General features: G+C 45.0%; 1 long non-coding RNA gene across 3 annotated transcripts in view; it reads right to left on the bottom strand.

Moving 5' to 3' along the window:
* Positions 1–2,960: 2,960 nt before the first annotated feature.
* Positions 2,961–14,663, bottom strand: part of LOC119867635 — a 23,091-nt gene continuing 11,388 nt past the window's right edge. The window contains exons 1-2 of one of the 3 annotated variants that reach the window (XR_005384208.1): positions 13,037–13,885; positions 10,474–12,271 (exon numbers count right to left, since the gene is read on the bottom strand). This is a non-coding gene — a long non-coding RNA (uncharacterized LOC119867635). Of the gene's footprint in view, positions 4,196–10,473; positions 12,272–13,036; positions 13,886–14,663 lie in introns of those variants that run through there. The other 2 variants (XR_005384207.1, XR_005384206.1) reach the window with 2 other exon arrangements.

The raw sequence follows: 14,663 nt of genomic DNA, 5'->3' as shown, positions 1-14,663 counted from the left end.
GCATGTGTTTCTTTTCCAAATACTTGGATGGGACAAATCTTACCAAATCATTTATCAATATAACTCTTGTTTTTCCAAATATGTATGCTACAAAATTTTTGACCTCAGTTTCATTGGATTCTGATGTAGACTATAAATTTATCCAGTCATATATTCTTAAGTGTAAATGCTCTTTTCTTTAAAGACTTTATTTATTTATTCATGAGAGACACACAAACTGAGAGGCAGAGGGAGAAGCAGGCTACCTGCAGGGAGCCCGACGTGGGACTCGATCCCGGGACTCTGGGATCACGCCCTGGGCTGAAGGCAGACGCTCAACCCCTGAGCCACCCAGCGGCTATCCATCCATGAATTAAATGGAGAACTTAAACTGATTTTCTATTTGAAGGCTTAATGAAACTGGCTTTAGGAATATGTAATTTTTCTTCTGCGAATGGAGCTGACACTTTTCACGAATTGCTTTGCTTTTTGAAAATGACAAACTAATTTACAGTAACAGTCATTTGATCAAATGAAAAGTCTGCTTCACAAAGCCACACGTCCATGTACCCCTGCAGCTGGACCCATTAGACTGTTACCTGTGGGTAGCATCTTCTTGAAATAATTACTACCTGGGGATGCCTGGGTGGCTCAGTGGGTTAAGCCTCTGACTCTTGATTTCAGCACAGGTCGTGATCTCAGGGTCATGGGATTGAGCCCCGTGCCAGGTTCTGCGCTCAGTGGGGAGTCAGCTTGGGATTCTCTCCCTCTCCCCCTCCCCCACTTGCTCTCATGCTCTCTCTCTCTCAAATAAAATCTGTAAATCTTTTTAAAAAAAATAACTACTACATTTTAGGGACACCTTAGTGGCTCAGTCGGTTCAGTCTCCAACTCTTGATTTCGGCTCAGGTCATGATCTCAGGATCATGAGATTGAGCCCTGCATCAGGCTCCATGCTCAGCAGGGAGTCTGCTTGAGATTCTCTCTCTCTCTCTCCCCTGGCCCCTCCCCCTGCTCACTTTCTCTCTCTCTCCAATAAATAAATCATTAAAAAAATTTATCTTTTGAAGGAAATGTTGGTATTTTCTTATAGATAGCATCTTCTGGTCTTCACATGATTAGAGATCACACTATGCTACCCATGATGGTGGGCGGTAAACACCATTTTGTACACATCACACTCTCTATTTCTTGAGATATGAAAACCCAGTACTTAATTTTTGGGCCCACTTTGCTAAAATGATTTGCAAAATAAAGAAGTATAATCTCACAATAAGTAAGTGTCTGTAGATTTTCACTCTATGATGGACAATATCGCTGTTGCCAGAGAATTTCAACTTTTTTTTTCCCTCTAATCTCTATAATTGGAATTTTTTTTTTATAATTGGATTTTTCTATAATACACCGTAACTGGATAGGCCAGCCTCTATTTCCCTGTGCATACTTTACATACGTCTAAACTATAATTTTCTGTGTTTCCAATTACACCCACCAGATGGCGGCTTCCCATATGCCTCACAGGAACCACAGCACAATCAAGGGGCAGCTGAAGTACCAAATACTTCTCCCACCAACACTGGCCCAGAAGAATTTACCTGTCCCTAGCTGCTGTGACCCAGCGCATCACCTTGTCAACAGACATACTGTGGTTATATCAGTGAGTGAGTTCCTTATACATGCATACCTTGGAAGTATTGTGGTTTTGGGGCCAGGCCACCGCACTATGCAAATATTGCAATAAGGCAAGTCAAATGAATGTTTTGTCTCCCAGTGCATATAAAAGTTACATTTACACTATAGTCTATGAAGTGTGCAGTAACAGCATTATATTTAAAAAATGTACAAGCCTTACTTTAAAAATACTTTATTGCTGAAACTGCTAACCATCATCTGGGCTTTTAGTGAGTAATCTTTTTGCTGGTGGAGGGTCTTGCCTCCTTCCTGATGGCAGTTGCTGGGTCAGGGTGGTGGTTGCTGAAGTTTGGGGTGGCTGCAGCTGTACCTTAAGATAATGAAACTTGCTGCATTGATTGACTCTTGCTTTCATGAGCAGTTTCTCTGTAGCGCGTGATGCTGTTTGATAGAATTGGAGTCTATCCTCTCAAACCCTGCTGCTGCTTGATCAAGCAAGTCATGTCATATTATAACCCATTGTTGTCATTTCAGCAGTCTTCACAGCATCTTCCCTGGGAGTAGGTGCCACGTCCGGAATCCACTTCCTTGGCTCCTCTGTAAGAAGCAACTCCACATTCTTTTCGCTTTTATCGTCAGACGGCAGCAGTTCAGTCCCATCTTCAGGCTGCACTTGTAACTCTAGTTCTCTTGCTGTTTCCACATCTGCAGTTCCTTCCTCCGCTGGAATCCTGAAGCCCTCAAAGTCATCCATGAGGGTGGGAATCAACTTCTTCCAAACTCCTGTTCATGTTCATATTTTGACCTTCTGTGAATCATGAATGTTGTGAATCTGTTCCAGAAGGTTTTCCACTGGGACTCCTGAGTGGCTCAGCGGTTGAGCATCTGCCTTTGGCTCAGGGCATAATCCCAGGGTCCTGGGATTGAGTCTCATATCAGGCTCCCTGCATGGAGCCTGCTTCTCCCTCTGCCTGTGTCTCTGCCTCTCTCTGTGTGTCTCTCATGAATAAATAAAAAGAGAAGGTTTTCCATTGACTTCACCCAGATGCATCAGAGAAATCATTGTCTATGGCAGGTCTAGCCTTACAAAAGGTATTTCTTAACTAATAAGACTTGAAAATTGAAATGACTCCTTGATCTATAGGCTTCAGAATGGATGTTGTGTTAGCAGGTGTGGAGACAATATTCGTCTTATTGTACCTCTCTGTTGGAGCTCTTGGGTGGCCAGGTACATTGTCAATAAGCAGGAATATTTTTTTTAATTTTTAATTTATTTATGATAGTCACACACACACAGAGGCAGAGACATAGGCAGAGGGAGAAGCAGGCTCCATGCAGCAGGAGCCCGACGTGGGATTCGATCTCGGGTCTCCAGGATCGCGCCCTGGGCCAAAGGCAGGCGCTAAACCACTGCGCCACCCAGGGATCCCAAGCAGGAATATTTTGAAAGGATTGAAAGGAATCATTCTTTTGGAGCATTAAGTCTCAATAGTGGGCTTTAAATATTCAGTTAACTGTATTTGCAACAGATGTGCTGTCATCCAAGCTATAAAAGTTCCGTTTATAGAGCACAGAGTGGACTTAGCATGATTCTGGAATGGCAAGTGAGTATTGGCTTCAACTTCAAGCCACCAGCTGCGTTAGCCCCCAAGGAGAGCACCAGCCTGTCTATGAAGCTTTGAAAGCTCCATTGGCTTCTCCTGTCTAGCAGTGAAGAAGGTCCTAGATGGCATCTTCTTCCAGTAGAAGCTTATTTTGTCTACATTGAAAATACGTCATTTAGTGCAGCCAACTTCATAAATGACCTTAGTTGGATCTTCCAGATAGTTTGCTGCAGCTTCCACGCTGCACTTGATGTAATGGAGATGGCGTCTTGCCGTAAACCTCATGAACCAACCTCCGCTAGCTTCAGACTTTCCTCCTGCAGCTTCCTCCCCTCTCTCAGCCTTCACAGAATTGAAGAGAGTTAGGGACTTGGTCTGGGTGAGGCTTTGGTTTAAGGGACTGCTGTGGCTGGTTTGGTCCTCTCTCCAGACCACTAAAACTTTCTCCATTTCAGCAATTGGGCTGTTTCACATTCTTACCATTCATGTGTTCACTGGAGCAGCACTTCTAATTTTCTTCAAGAATTTTTCCTTTGCTTTCACAACTTGGCTGTTTGCCACAAGAGGCCTCTTGACTTTCAACATGCCCTCCTCACTAAGCCTAATCATTTCTAGCTTTTGATTTAAAGTGAGAGATGTGCAACTCTTTCTTTCACTTGCACGTTGATTCATTGGTGTTGAGTCTCGGGGAATAGGAAGGCCGGAGGAGAGGAGGAGAGATGGAATGAAGTAGGCAGGAACCATAAAACATTTATCCATTACGTCTCCGTCTTATATGGGTGTGGTTTGTGGTGCCCCCAAACAATTACTATATAACATCAAAGATCACTGAGCATAGATCCTCATCACACACATAATGACAAAGTTCAAAATCTTACAAGAGTCGCCAAAACGTGAGACGTAGACATAAAATAAACAAATTCTGTTGGAAAATGGTATCCGTAGACTTGCTTGATGCAGGGTTGACACTAACCTTCAATCTGTAAAGACAAAAACAAAAACAAAAACAAACCCAAAACAAAAAAACAACCAGTATCTACAAAACTCAATAAAGGGAAGTGCACTCAAGCAAAGCTCCATAAAATGAAGTCTGTGCGAGTGATGTGCGTGGAAAGGAAGGGCCTGACGGGGGTCAGGAAAAGAGAAACAGACTCACTGGTTGCCTTTCGGATTTGCCCCCAGGCTATAGTGAGCAGCGGGAACCGGTGCATTGCCATGTCGGTCCCCAATTTACTGTCTCTCAGCTCCAACTCCCCCTTTCACTGACACCCTGAAACCCTGTCAATATTACTACTTCACCAGATGGCCCCGTGTTGGGCTCATCAGAAGGGGGCACGAAAGAGACAGTCTGCCTTCAGCTCAGGTGGTGATCGGGGTCCTGGGATCAAGTCCCCGCAGGGAGCCTGCTTCTCCCTTTGCCTGTGCCTCTGCCTCTTTCTCTGTGTCTCTCATGAATAAATAAATAAAAATCTTAAAAAAAAAGCATCACATGAATTTCATGACAGTAATTTCCTCCCAATGAAGAGAGAATTTTGCTTCTAGATGGCTGCAGCACCAACTCCTCCCTGGGTCTCTAGCCTGCCCACCTTGCCCTGCAGATTTTGGACCTGCCATCCTTGTAATCACATGGGGAATGATTGAGAATCAGAGAACTCTCCCTCAGTGGTCCATGGTTCCCAACCTTTGCCCCACTCTGGAATCCATCCCACTGCCTGGGTTCCTGCTCAAGCAATCCTCACTGCATTGATTTGGGGTTCAGAATGGCCATAGGATTTTATTTATTTATTTATTTATTTATTTATTTATTTATTTATTTATTTATTTATTTGAAGCAGAACAAGCAAACACTACTTGGAAATATCTGGGGAAGCTTCTTGGAGGAGGCACTGTTTGAGCGTCATTTTGACAGAGAAGGTAGGGGTCCAGGCGCCCCATGTGTTCATGGAGAGGATGGAGGGATGTGCACGCGGGATATGGAGGGACTACAGAAGGTTTCCCACAGCTTGGAAGGAGCAAAGACTTAGCCAAGACTTTAAAAGGCTTACACTCTTTGATTGACAGTTTGGACTTGATCTTTTGGATGAGAGGGTGTTAAGAAGGGTTTTCTTTTTTTTTTTTATAATAAATTTATTTTTTTATTGGTGTTCAGTTTGCCAACATACAGAATAACACCCAGTGCTCATCCCGTCAAGTGCCCCCCTCAGTGCCCGTCACCCAGTCACCCCCACCCCCCGCCCTCCTCCCCTTCCACCACCCCTAGTTCATTTCCCAGAGTTAGGAGTCTTCATGTTCTGTCTCCCTTTCTGATATTTCCCACACATTTCTTCTCCCTTCAAGAAGGGTTTTCAACTGAGCTGTAACACGATCAGATTTGAATGATTATTTGGGCTTCAGTGTGGAGATCAGGTGAAGGAGAGGAGCGAGGAGAGCCTCACCCAAGCGTGGAGGTGACGAGGAGGCGGTGGACAGGAAGGCTGCTCGGATGATAGAAGTGACAGGACCTTTGATCATTTAGCTTTGGGAGTGGGGCAAAGGGCTCGCCCCAGGTTTCTGGGAGGTGTCCAATAGTGCAGAGCCTGGGAATGCCTACAGCTCAGGAGACAGGCTAGAGACATGGGTGTAATCAGGGCTTCAGAGTTTGCGTATCTCTTTCTGGCACTCAGTCCTTTATTTCCGGAAACGTCTAGAGGTGTGAGGTGAGGCTGTGTGGGCCGGAAGAGGCCCAGGGGAGGCTGAACCCTGCTCTGCCGGGGGCTTGCCCATGGCCAACACACCAGCCTTCCAGAAACTGCAGGCTTCCAGTACACGCTGCAGCTAAAGGCTCCCTGGAGGCACTGTGAGCTGAGGACAGTCGAGGAACTTTAACATTTAACATGACCTATTGTGTGTAGGGTTTGCTGTGCGAACTATACCACTATTGTACTTTCCTGGTTGACATTTCGCACATGGAGACTTGAAATAATTTGTACTGGTTTGGGCTGTTCTATATTTAGAGAGTGGCTTTCACACTTATTTATTTTTTTAAATGTGAGACACTCCCTCTTAAACAACTATTTTCGGAGGAAGCTTAACATAAAGCATCTAACAGTGGAGACTCTCTTATCCCAGTGGTGATGCCGCTGCTACTCCGTCTCACCTACCCAGCCCTACTCTCTTCCTGATGCGCCCCTAAGAGGCTCACAAGACTTTTCTTAAAGCTTAATGGAGAAACCTCCACACAGATTTCCAGAGTGGCTGCACCAGGTCACATTCCCACCAACAGTGTAGGAGGGTTCCCCTTTCTCCACATCCTCTCCAACATTTGTGGTTTCCTGCCTTGTTAATGTTCCCCATTCTCACTGGTGTGAGGTGTGATCTCATTGTGGTTTTGATTTGTATTTCCCTGACGGCCAGTGATGCAGGGCATTTTCTCATGTGCATGTTGGCCATGTCTATGTCTTCCTCTGTGAGATTTCTCTTCATGTCTTTTGCCCATTTCATGATTGGATTGTTTGTTTCTTTGCTGTTGAGTTTAATAAGTTCTTTATAGATCTTGGATACTAGCCCTTTATCTGATAGGTCATTTGCAAACATCTTCTCCCGTTCTGTAGGTTGTCTTGTAGTTTTGTTGACTGTATCCTTTGCTGTGCAGAAGCTTCTTATCTTGATGAAGTCCCAATAGTTCATTTTTGCTTTTGTTTCTTTTGCCTTCGTGGATGTATCTTGCAAGAACTTGCTGTGGCCGAGTTCAAAAAGGGTGTTGCCAAAAAAAAAAAAAAAGGGGGTGTTGCCTGTGTTTTCCTCTAGGATTTTGCTGTGTGGAGGTTCCTCAAAGAGTTAAATATAGATCTGCCCTAAGACCCAGCAATTGCACTGCTGGGGATTTACCCCAAAGATACAGATGCAGTGAGACGCCGGGACACCTGCACCCCGATGTCTCTAGCAGCAATGGCCACAATAGCCACACTGTGGAAGGAGCCTCGGTGTCCATCAACAGATGATGGATAAAGCTGTGGTCTATGTATACACTGGGATATTCCTCAGCCTTTAGACACGACAAATACCCACCATTTGCTTCGCCGTGGATGGACCTGGAGGGTATGATGCTGAGTGAAGTAAGTCATTCGGAGAAGGACAATCATCATATGGTCTCATTCATTCGGGGAATATAAAAAATAAGGAAAGGGAATAAAGGGAGAAGGAGAGAAAATGAGTGGGAAATATCAGAAAGGGAGACAGAACATGAGAGACTCCGAACTCTGGGAAAGGAACAAGGGGTGATGGAAGGGGAGGAGGGCGGGGGGTGGGGGTAGTGGGTGACGGGCACTGAGGGGGGCACTTGACGGGATGAGCACTGGGAGTTATTCTGTATGTTGGCAAATTGAACACCAATAAAAAATAAATTTATATTAAAAAAAAGCTTAATGGAGCACATTTGCAAAACTGCAGAGTGAGGCACTTTGTAGCCCTCCCCTCCCCGAAACAGGAAGGTGAAAGGTCAGACGACAACCCATCTGCCGGGGGAATGAGTCTGTAACGCCGCGGTGGCTCCTCAAAGTGCCCACCCGATGGCGCTGGTTCGTACTTGCCGCCTGTCCCGTGGGCCCTCCGGGCACCCCCTCGGCCCAGGTTCAGCCACTCTAGTGGAACAGGGTGTATCTCTTTGGAGTCCCCCAGGTTCAAAGTAAAGTTTGTCTTTTCTATGTTGCTCACGTTTTAGAGCAGAGACCGCCTCAAGCCAAGCCTCCAGGCTGGGTGAGTTCTGGCGGCCGTTCTCATGGCACCGTGACCAAAATTTTGTTTTTACAGAGAATAACAGTACTGATTCCTAGAACCTTGTTTACAAATTAGCTTGGAGACGCACTGAATGGAGAGGTGGGAGCGGGCGGCTCTGGGGTGATTGGGGCCCTGGAATCCAGGTGCCCTGCTGGCTGCCTGCGGCGACCTCTGGCAGCAGGTGAGCTCACCTTAGGAGGGATACCTGCGCCCGTCCCCGCGCTGTCGGCGGCCCAGGCGTGCTCGTGCTCCCGCGGGGCTGGCACCAGAAGCTGCGGCTCCTGCTGGGGCTACGGGAAGCCGATGCTGGAGGGGTCTGCGGGCAGCTGTCAGGAGCCCAGGCCGCCACGATCGGCCGCTTTGTGAACAAACCAGTGTATTATCTTCCTGTTGTCGCTGTAACATTACCATAAAGGTAGCGGCTGGTGGCAACTGAAGTTTATGACCTTATAGTTCTACAGATCGCAAGTCCAAGACAGGTCAGCAGGGCTGCTTTCTTCTGGGCGATCTGGGGGAGAATTTTTTTTTTTTTTTGCCTTTTCTAGCTCCTAAAAGCTGCCAACATCAGTGGGGTCTTTAGCTCTGTCTTATGTGGCTTATGGCCCCACATCAGTCTGGTCTTTAGCTCTGTCCTCGTATCTCTGATCCTGACCTGCCCGCTTCTCTCTCGTGACTACGTTGTCCACCCAGATAATTCAGGATAATCTCCCCATCTTAAGGCCCTTAACTTGATCACATCTCCGAAGTCCCTTTTACCATGTAAGGTCATGGGTTTTGGGGATTGGGATGTGGACACCTCTGGGGGGCCATGATTCTGCTGACCACAGCCAGGGTCCACTGACAAGGTGACTCAAGGAGGACTTGGTGTGCTTCGGGGTTACACTTAGATCTAGACTTGCCCTGAAGATGCTTTAGGTCACAGACTTGCCTGTGTTGCTAATGGTACTTTTGCCATCTGCTCATTGAGAATGTGGGGAAAGTCCAGAATTGTGATGCTCATCAGCTTTGGCTTTCTCTTTCAACATTCCTTTGACTGTTGGGTCTTTCCTGACAAAGCAAAAGAATGGGAGAAGGTATTTCCAAATGATGTATCAGATAAAGGGCTAGTACCCAAGATCTATAAAGAGCTTATCAAACTTAACATCACAGAAACAAAAAATCCAATTGAGAAATGGACAGAAGCCATGAACAGATATTTCCCTAAAGAAGATACACATATGGCCAACAGACACATGAAAAAATGTTCCATATCACTTGGCATCAGGGAAATACAAATCAAAACCACGATGAGATCCCACCTCACACCCATCAGAACAGCTAAAATTAACAAGTCAGGAAACAGCAGATGTTGGCGAGGATGCAGAGAAAGGGGAACCGTCTTGCCCTGTTGGTGGCAACGCAAGCTGGTGCAGCCACTCTGGAAAACAGAATGGAGGTTCCTCAAAAAGTTAAAAATAGAGCTACTCTATGACCTAGCTATTGCACTACTGGGGATTTATACAAAAGATATAAATGTAGTGATCTGAAGGGGCACCTGCACCCCGATGTTCATAGCAGCAATGTCCACAATAGCCAAACTGGAAGGAGCCAAGATGCCCTTCAATAGATGAATGAATAAAGAAGATGTGGTCTATAGATACAGGAGAATACTACTCAGCCACCAAAACAAGAAGAAAGAAGGAAAAGAAAAAGAAAGAAAGAAAGAAAGAAAGAAAGAAAGAAAGAAAGAAAGAAAGAAAGAAAGAAATCTTACTATTTGCAATGATGTGGATGGAACTAGAGGGTTCCGTGCTTAGCATGTTCACTTATGCTAAGTGAAATCAATCAGAGAAAGACGATTGTATGATTCATTCATGTGTGGAATTTAAGAAACAGAACAGACGACCATAGGGGAAGGGAGGGAAAAAGAAGATTAGACGAAATCAGAGACGGTGACAAACCATGAGAGACCCTTAACTCTAGGAAACAGAGTGGTTGGAAGGGCCCTGGGTGGGGGGCTGGGGGGCACGTGGTGTAATGAGCACTGGGTGTTCTATGCAACTGATGAATCACTAAACTCTCTGAAACTAATAATATGCTATATGTTAATTAATTGAATTTAAATAAAAGAAAATTAAATTTTAAAAAAGAAGAATGTGGGGGGGAAAAGGAGCACTCAGGACATGTGTTTTTCTTGGCCCTGAGCATCTGCTCTGTCCTGGCCTCGGTCTTCATGACAATGAAAGGAAGCCCTGCTACCCAGAAGTCCCAGGTTTGCATGCTCGTCTCACAGGAAGAACAAAGCCATGTTTTTTTTCTGCGATTCTCTCGAGTTGATCTTTTTGGGCCTTCACACGAGCTGATGAACGCCAGCGTGGCCCGTCGGTAGCAGGAGGGGCACCATGGTGATGGGGAAAGGGCCGACATGGGTAGAAAGGTTAAACTGTGTAGGACACAAAATCTCCCATAGTGTTCACGGGGGAAATCAAGTGATTATGTTATTTTATCCAGACAAAAGCGTCAGTAATATTATAGCATAATTGTATTTTTGAAGAGTAAAACTACAATTCTTTTTCAACAAAAAGGCAAAGGATTTAAATTCTGTTCTATTTTAAACTTCTGTTAAAAACATATTTAAAATTGACCTGCAGTTATCGCCTACGGCCATGCCCCCCTGAACGCGACCGACCCGTCTGATCTGGGAAGCTAAGCTAAGCAAGCTAAGTACCTGCTTGGTACTTGGATGGGAGACACGCAGTCATCTACTTCTGTAAATTGGCCATTTTTAGTGTGTGATTACGGATAGTGAAAGAATACAACACAAATGAGAACTTACATCTTCTGGAGTTATTTCGAGGCGATGTATAGTCTTCTCCAAAGTGGGTTATGTGTGACTTTCTGTACCAGCGAAGTGGGTAATGCTTTCAAGAAGTAGCTCTTTGCCTCTTCGTATTTTAGGTTTCTGTGATGATCTGGTCAAAGTGCCCCAGAGCATTGCAATATGCATAACATTTTGCGTGTAACGTCAGGTTATATGTTGAGGTTTCCCTGAGATTCCTTCTTCCACTTCACTAGGGGAGGGAGGCTTCGGGCGGGGGTGGGAGATACAGGGACAGCTTTAGTTGCCATTCTGACTTGACATTTAATCATAGCCTCATCTGGAGGACTTCTGTAAAATTACTAGTTAGACATTTTTGTTTTTATGTCTGTTCTTTCTCATGTTCCCTGAGGGCACATTAGATTAAATCCCAAAGACTTCTTTTTTCTTTTTTCTTTTTCTGCCTCCTGTTATCATACTTATCTGATATGAATAGAGTTACTACACTGGTTTTCAGCTGGGGACAATTGTGTCCCCTTGGAAGACATGTGACGGTATCTGGAGTCCCTGTGGGTTGTCATAACGGATGCGGTGCTACTGGCACCTGCTAGACATCCTAAAATGCACAGAGAGCCCCTATACCGAGGGATCATCCGGCCCCAAATGTCGATAATGATGTGGTTGACATTGTTGACTATGCCAGACAATGGAATCATGTAGGAACCCACATGATCTTTAGTACAGAGATTTATTTGGAAGTCACTCTTTGGGGAATTAGAGGGCAATGGTAAAAGCAGTTGGTGTTGTTCTCCGTTAGCAGATACGGAGCCACAAAGATGGAGATGCTCACCAAGGTTTCCACTCATTTCTCAATGACATTGACCAACAAGGCAAGCAGGGCTTTCTCAGAGCTACTTAGAGCCTTTGGAAAGAAATTGTGCAATTTCCTTTCTGTAAATAGTGTTCACACATTGATGAAAAGAGAAATAGAAGAGAAACTACAGAAGAGCAGAGAATGAAGTAGAGATCCTCTTTGATGGACAGTGGGGTTTTGCCCCAATAAACCCATCATCGAGGGAAAATACCCAAAGCTGAAAGTACATTTAACTTATTTAACCTGAAAGTGATACCTAACCCAACAAACATTGTATCTTAGCCTCGCCTACCTTAAAAGTGCTCAGGATACTCTGTGCTTAGACCCCAGTTGCGCAAAATCATCAAACACAAAGTTTTGTGTTTGACACTATTTTAGTGTCAAACTTAGTGTCATCTTAGTGTCCACGATTTCATGCAATTTTTTAAATGCTGTACTAAAAGTGAAAAACAGAACGGTCGTATGGGTACACAGTGGTTGTAAGCACATCGGTTGTTGACCTTGATGATCACGTGGGTCCCTGGGAGCTACGGCTGCCACCCAGCATCATGGGAGAGAATCGTCCCACGTGTTGCTAGTCTTGAAAAGTTCAAAATTCAAAGTATAGTTTCTACTGAATGCACGTCACGCCTGCACCAACATAAAGAAAAAAGAAATCATAAGCTGAAGCCTAGTAACTTGGGGATCTCCTGTATGATTCTACTGCCTTAAAAATGTGCTTAGAAATATACCTTTGTGATTATAATTTTGAGTTTTAATATGGCTTCTGAATTATGTCTTTCTTTTTCATTTCTCTCTCTGTGGGGTCACTCTCAGCATATCTATCCCCCTGCACCCAAACCCGCTCCTCCCCCTTGGCTCCCTCTCCCCCACTGTACTGTCAAAGGCAGAAGCTCAGCCATCCTGAGTCCTCCCAGTCTTACTTCTGGTGCTTAGGCTGGTTTCCCTTCCAAATCTCTTAAATTTACCCCCCTTTTCCGAGTCACACTGCTGTTGCCTGGGTTCAGAGTCTCACTGTATCTTCTCCACTATTACTTTATTTTTATTTTTATTTTCCACTATTACTTTAATTGCCTCTTAACTGGTCCTCCAAGTCCAGCCTGATCCTTTCCTCTGTCTCATAAATCCACACTACTGACAAAATAGTCTTTCTAAATAAAAATCTTGTTGTTAAACTGAGATTTACATCGAGGTGGCTTCCGTAGAATTCCTTAGTCCAGAAAACCCTTCTTTAACGCAGTAAGTAAAGCAAACCAACCAACAAACAAAAAATCCACCATGTAATATGTACAAGGTGATGATATTGTGAGGTTCATGAGCTGGTGGAGCGATCCTGGCCGTCTGTCCGGTTGGCAGTGCCAAGGTTTCTTCTGGAAGTCACGAATACATCCTTACCCTTGTGCCGGCAGCCCGAGGAGGTTGCCGGCTCTGGGCCTCAGCCTCCTAGCGGATGCTCCTGGGTCCTTTGGCTCGCTGGGTCTTCCAGGGTTAGCGCGGGCGATTCCAGGAAACATCTGGTTTACCGGGAGTTCATTTTTGAACATTGGTTTCATTTTTCAATATTGGAGAATATCGTGGACGCAAGGAATCACCCACCACCCTCCGTGGTTTCTCTTCTACTCTATTTCCTCTTTCTTCTATAAAAGCTGAACTATTTGAAAACACATGATGAGTTGAGGAAGGGAGCCAATTGCCAAGCTCTTTATATCTGAAATCAAGTAATCATGGGAGAGTTGTCTCCAGGTTTTAGTGTATTGGGTACAGATCCTTCCCTATTTGGTCTCAAACTTATTTTGCAATGATCATTCCCCACCGTCACATTCCCCCTACACCCACCCTGACACACACACACACACACGCATCCCTCCAGACCCTTCCAATCCATTCCCAGAAGACCTTCCTTGCTCTCTGATCTCTGGTTACCACGATGATCCAGATGTAAAAGGCTGTCTCCCTCTTTGTCCCGTAGGAGAGCTATAATATTCTCAAATGATCACAGCCTCACTATGACGTGTCTCAGTCATTCAACACATATGTTTCAGACACTGTGGTTCATACCATTGACACAAAAACGAGTGTAGGAGTGTGAGGCCATCCAAAGCTTACAGTCCAGTGAGAGAGACAGAAAAGTCAATGGAGTCCACATGGAGTATGCGTGTGGGACAGGGACGATCTTGGGGTTTGAGGAGCATGGCCACCACCATCCAGTTCCACATGACACCTGGAAAGTACCTCTCTGTACTTTCGGCCTCTCTCATCAGACTGGAAGTCAGCTCAGGTCAGATATTGTGTCTTCAACTTGGTGCCAAGGACCTAGTACAGTGACAGGCAGGGCGTAGGCGGTTTTACTTTTTTTGTTAATTGAGTTAATGAGTCTTGAAATGCAGCATAACCTGTGCAAGTATTTATGGCAGAAACATGCTAAGAGGGGAAATTTTTTTTTTCTTTTAAATTGTGGAAACTTGTGCAGAATAGAGCCCAACTCAGGATTTGCTCTTTGTAAGGAATCCTGTGAGAGGTCCATTGCTAATGACACAGCGGAGTCACAGAAAAGATAGGAAACTGGGTCACACAGTGGTGGTATGAGACGCCGGCTTTGGGGGTCTTCAAGTCAGGAAGGAAGGAGGGCTCCAGCCTGGCTGAGGCACGGTCTCCCAGGGGTTAGCACCGGCCCCAGTTATCAGAGGACTATTTTGGGGGCCAGCAACACTCTTTCGTGATTTGTCTTGGGACCATCAGGTCATGTAATAGTGATTTTCAAAAAACACTTAAATCTCCTCTCTTCTGAGTGTAGGAAAATCTCTGAAAAACACTTCCTCTTTGGGGCCCTATTTGTCTTTTATGTGGATTATGTGGATTTCCCAGATCAGGAAATATTTTTCAGATACTGTTACTTTTCTTAAAGTAATGACATGGGAAAGATTTTGGTGGAAAAAGATAAATAACTTATTTCAAAACCTCTCAGTTCTTGGGGCACCTGGGTGGCTCAGTCCATTGGGCATCCAGCTCCTGATTTTGGCTT

Source organism: Canis lupus, chromosome 35 (genome assembly GCF_011100685.1).
Source record: "Canis lupus familiaris isolate Mischka breed German Shepherd chromosome 35, alternate assembly UU_Cfam_GSD_1.0, whole genome shotgun sequence".
NCBI classification, from domain to species: domain Eukaryota; kingdom Metazoa; phylum Chordata; class Mammalia; order Carnivora; family Canidae; genus Canis; species Canis lupus.
The sequence above is the reverse complement of the archived record's forward strand: the minus strand, read 5'-3'. Positions and strand labels throughout refer to the sequence as shown.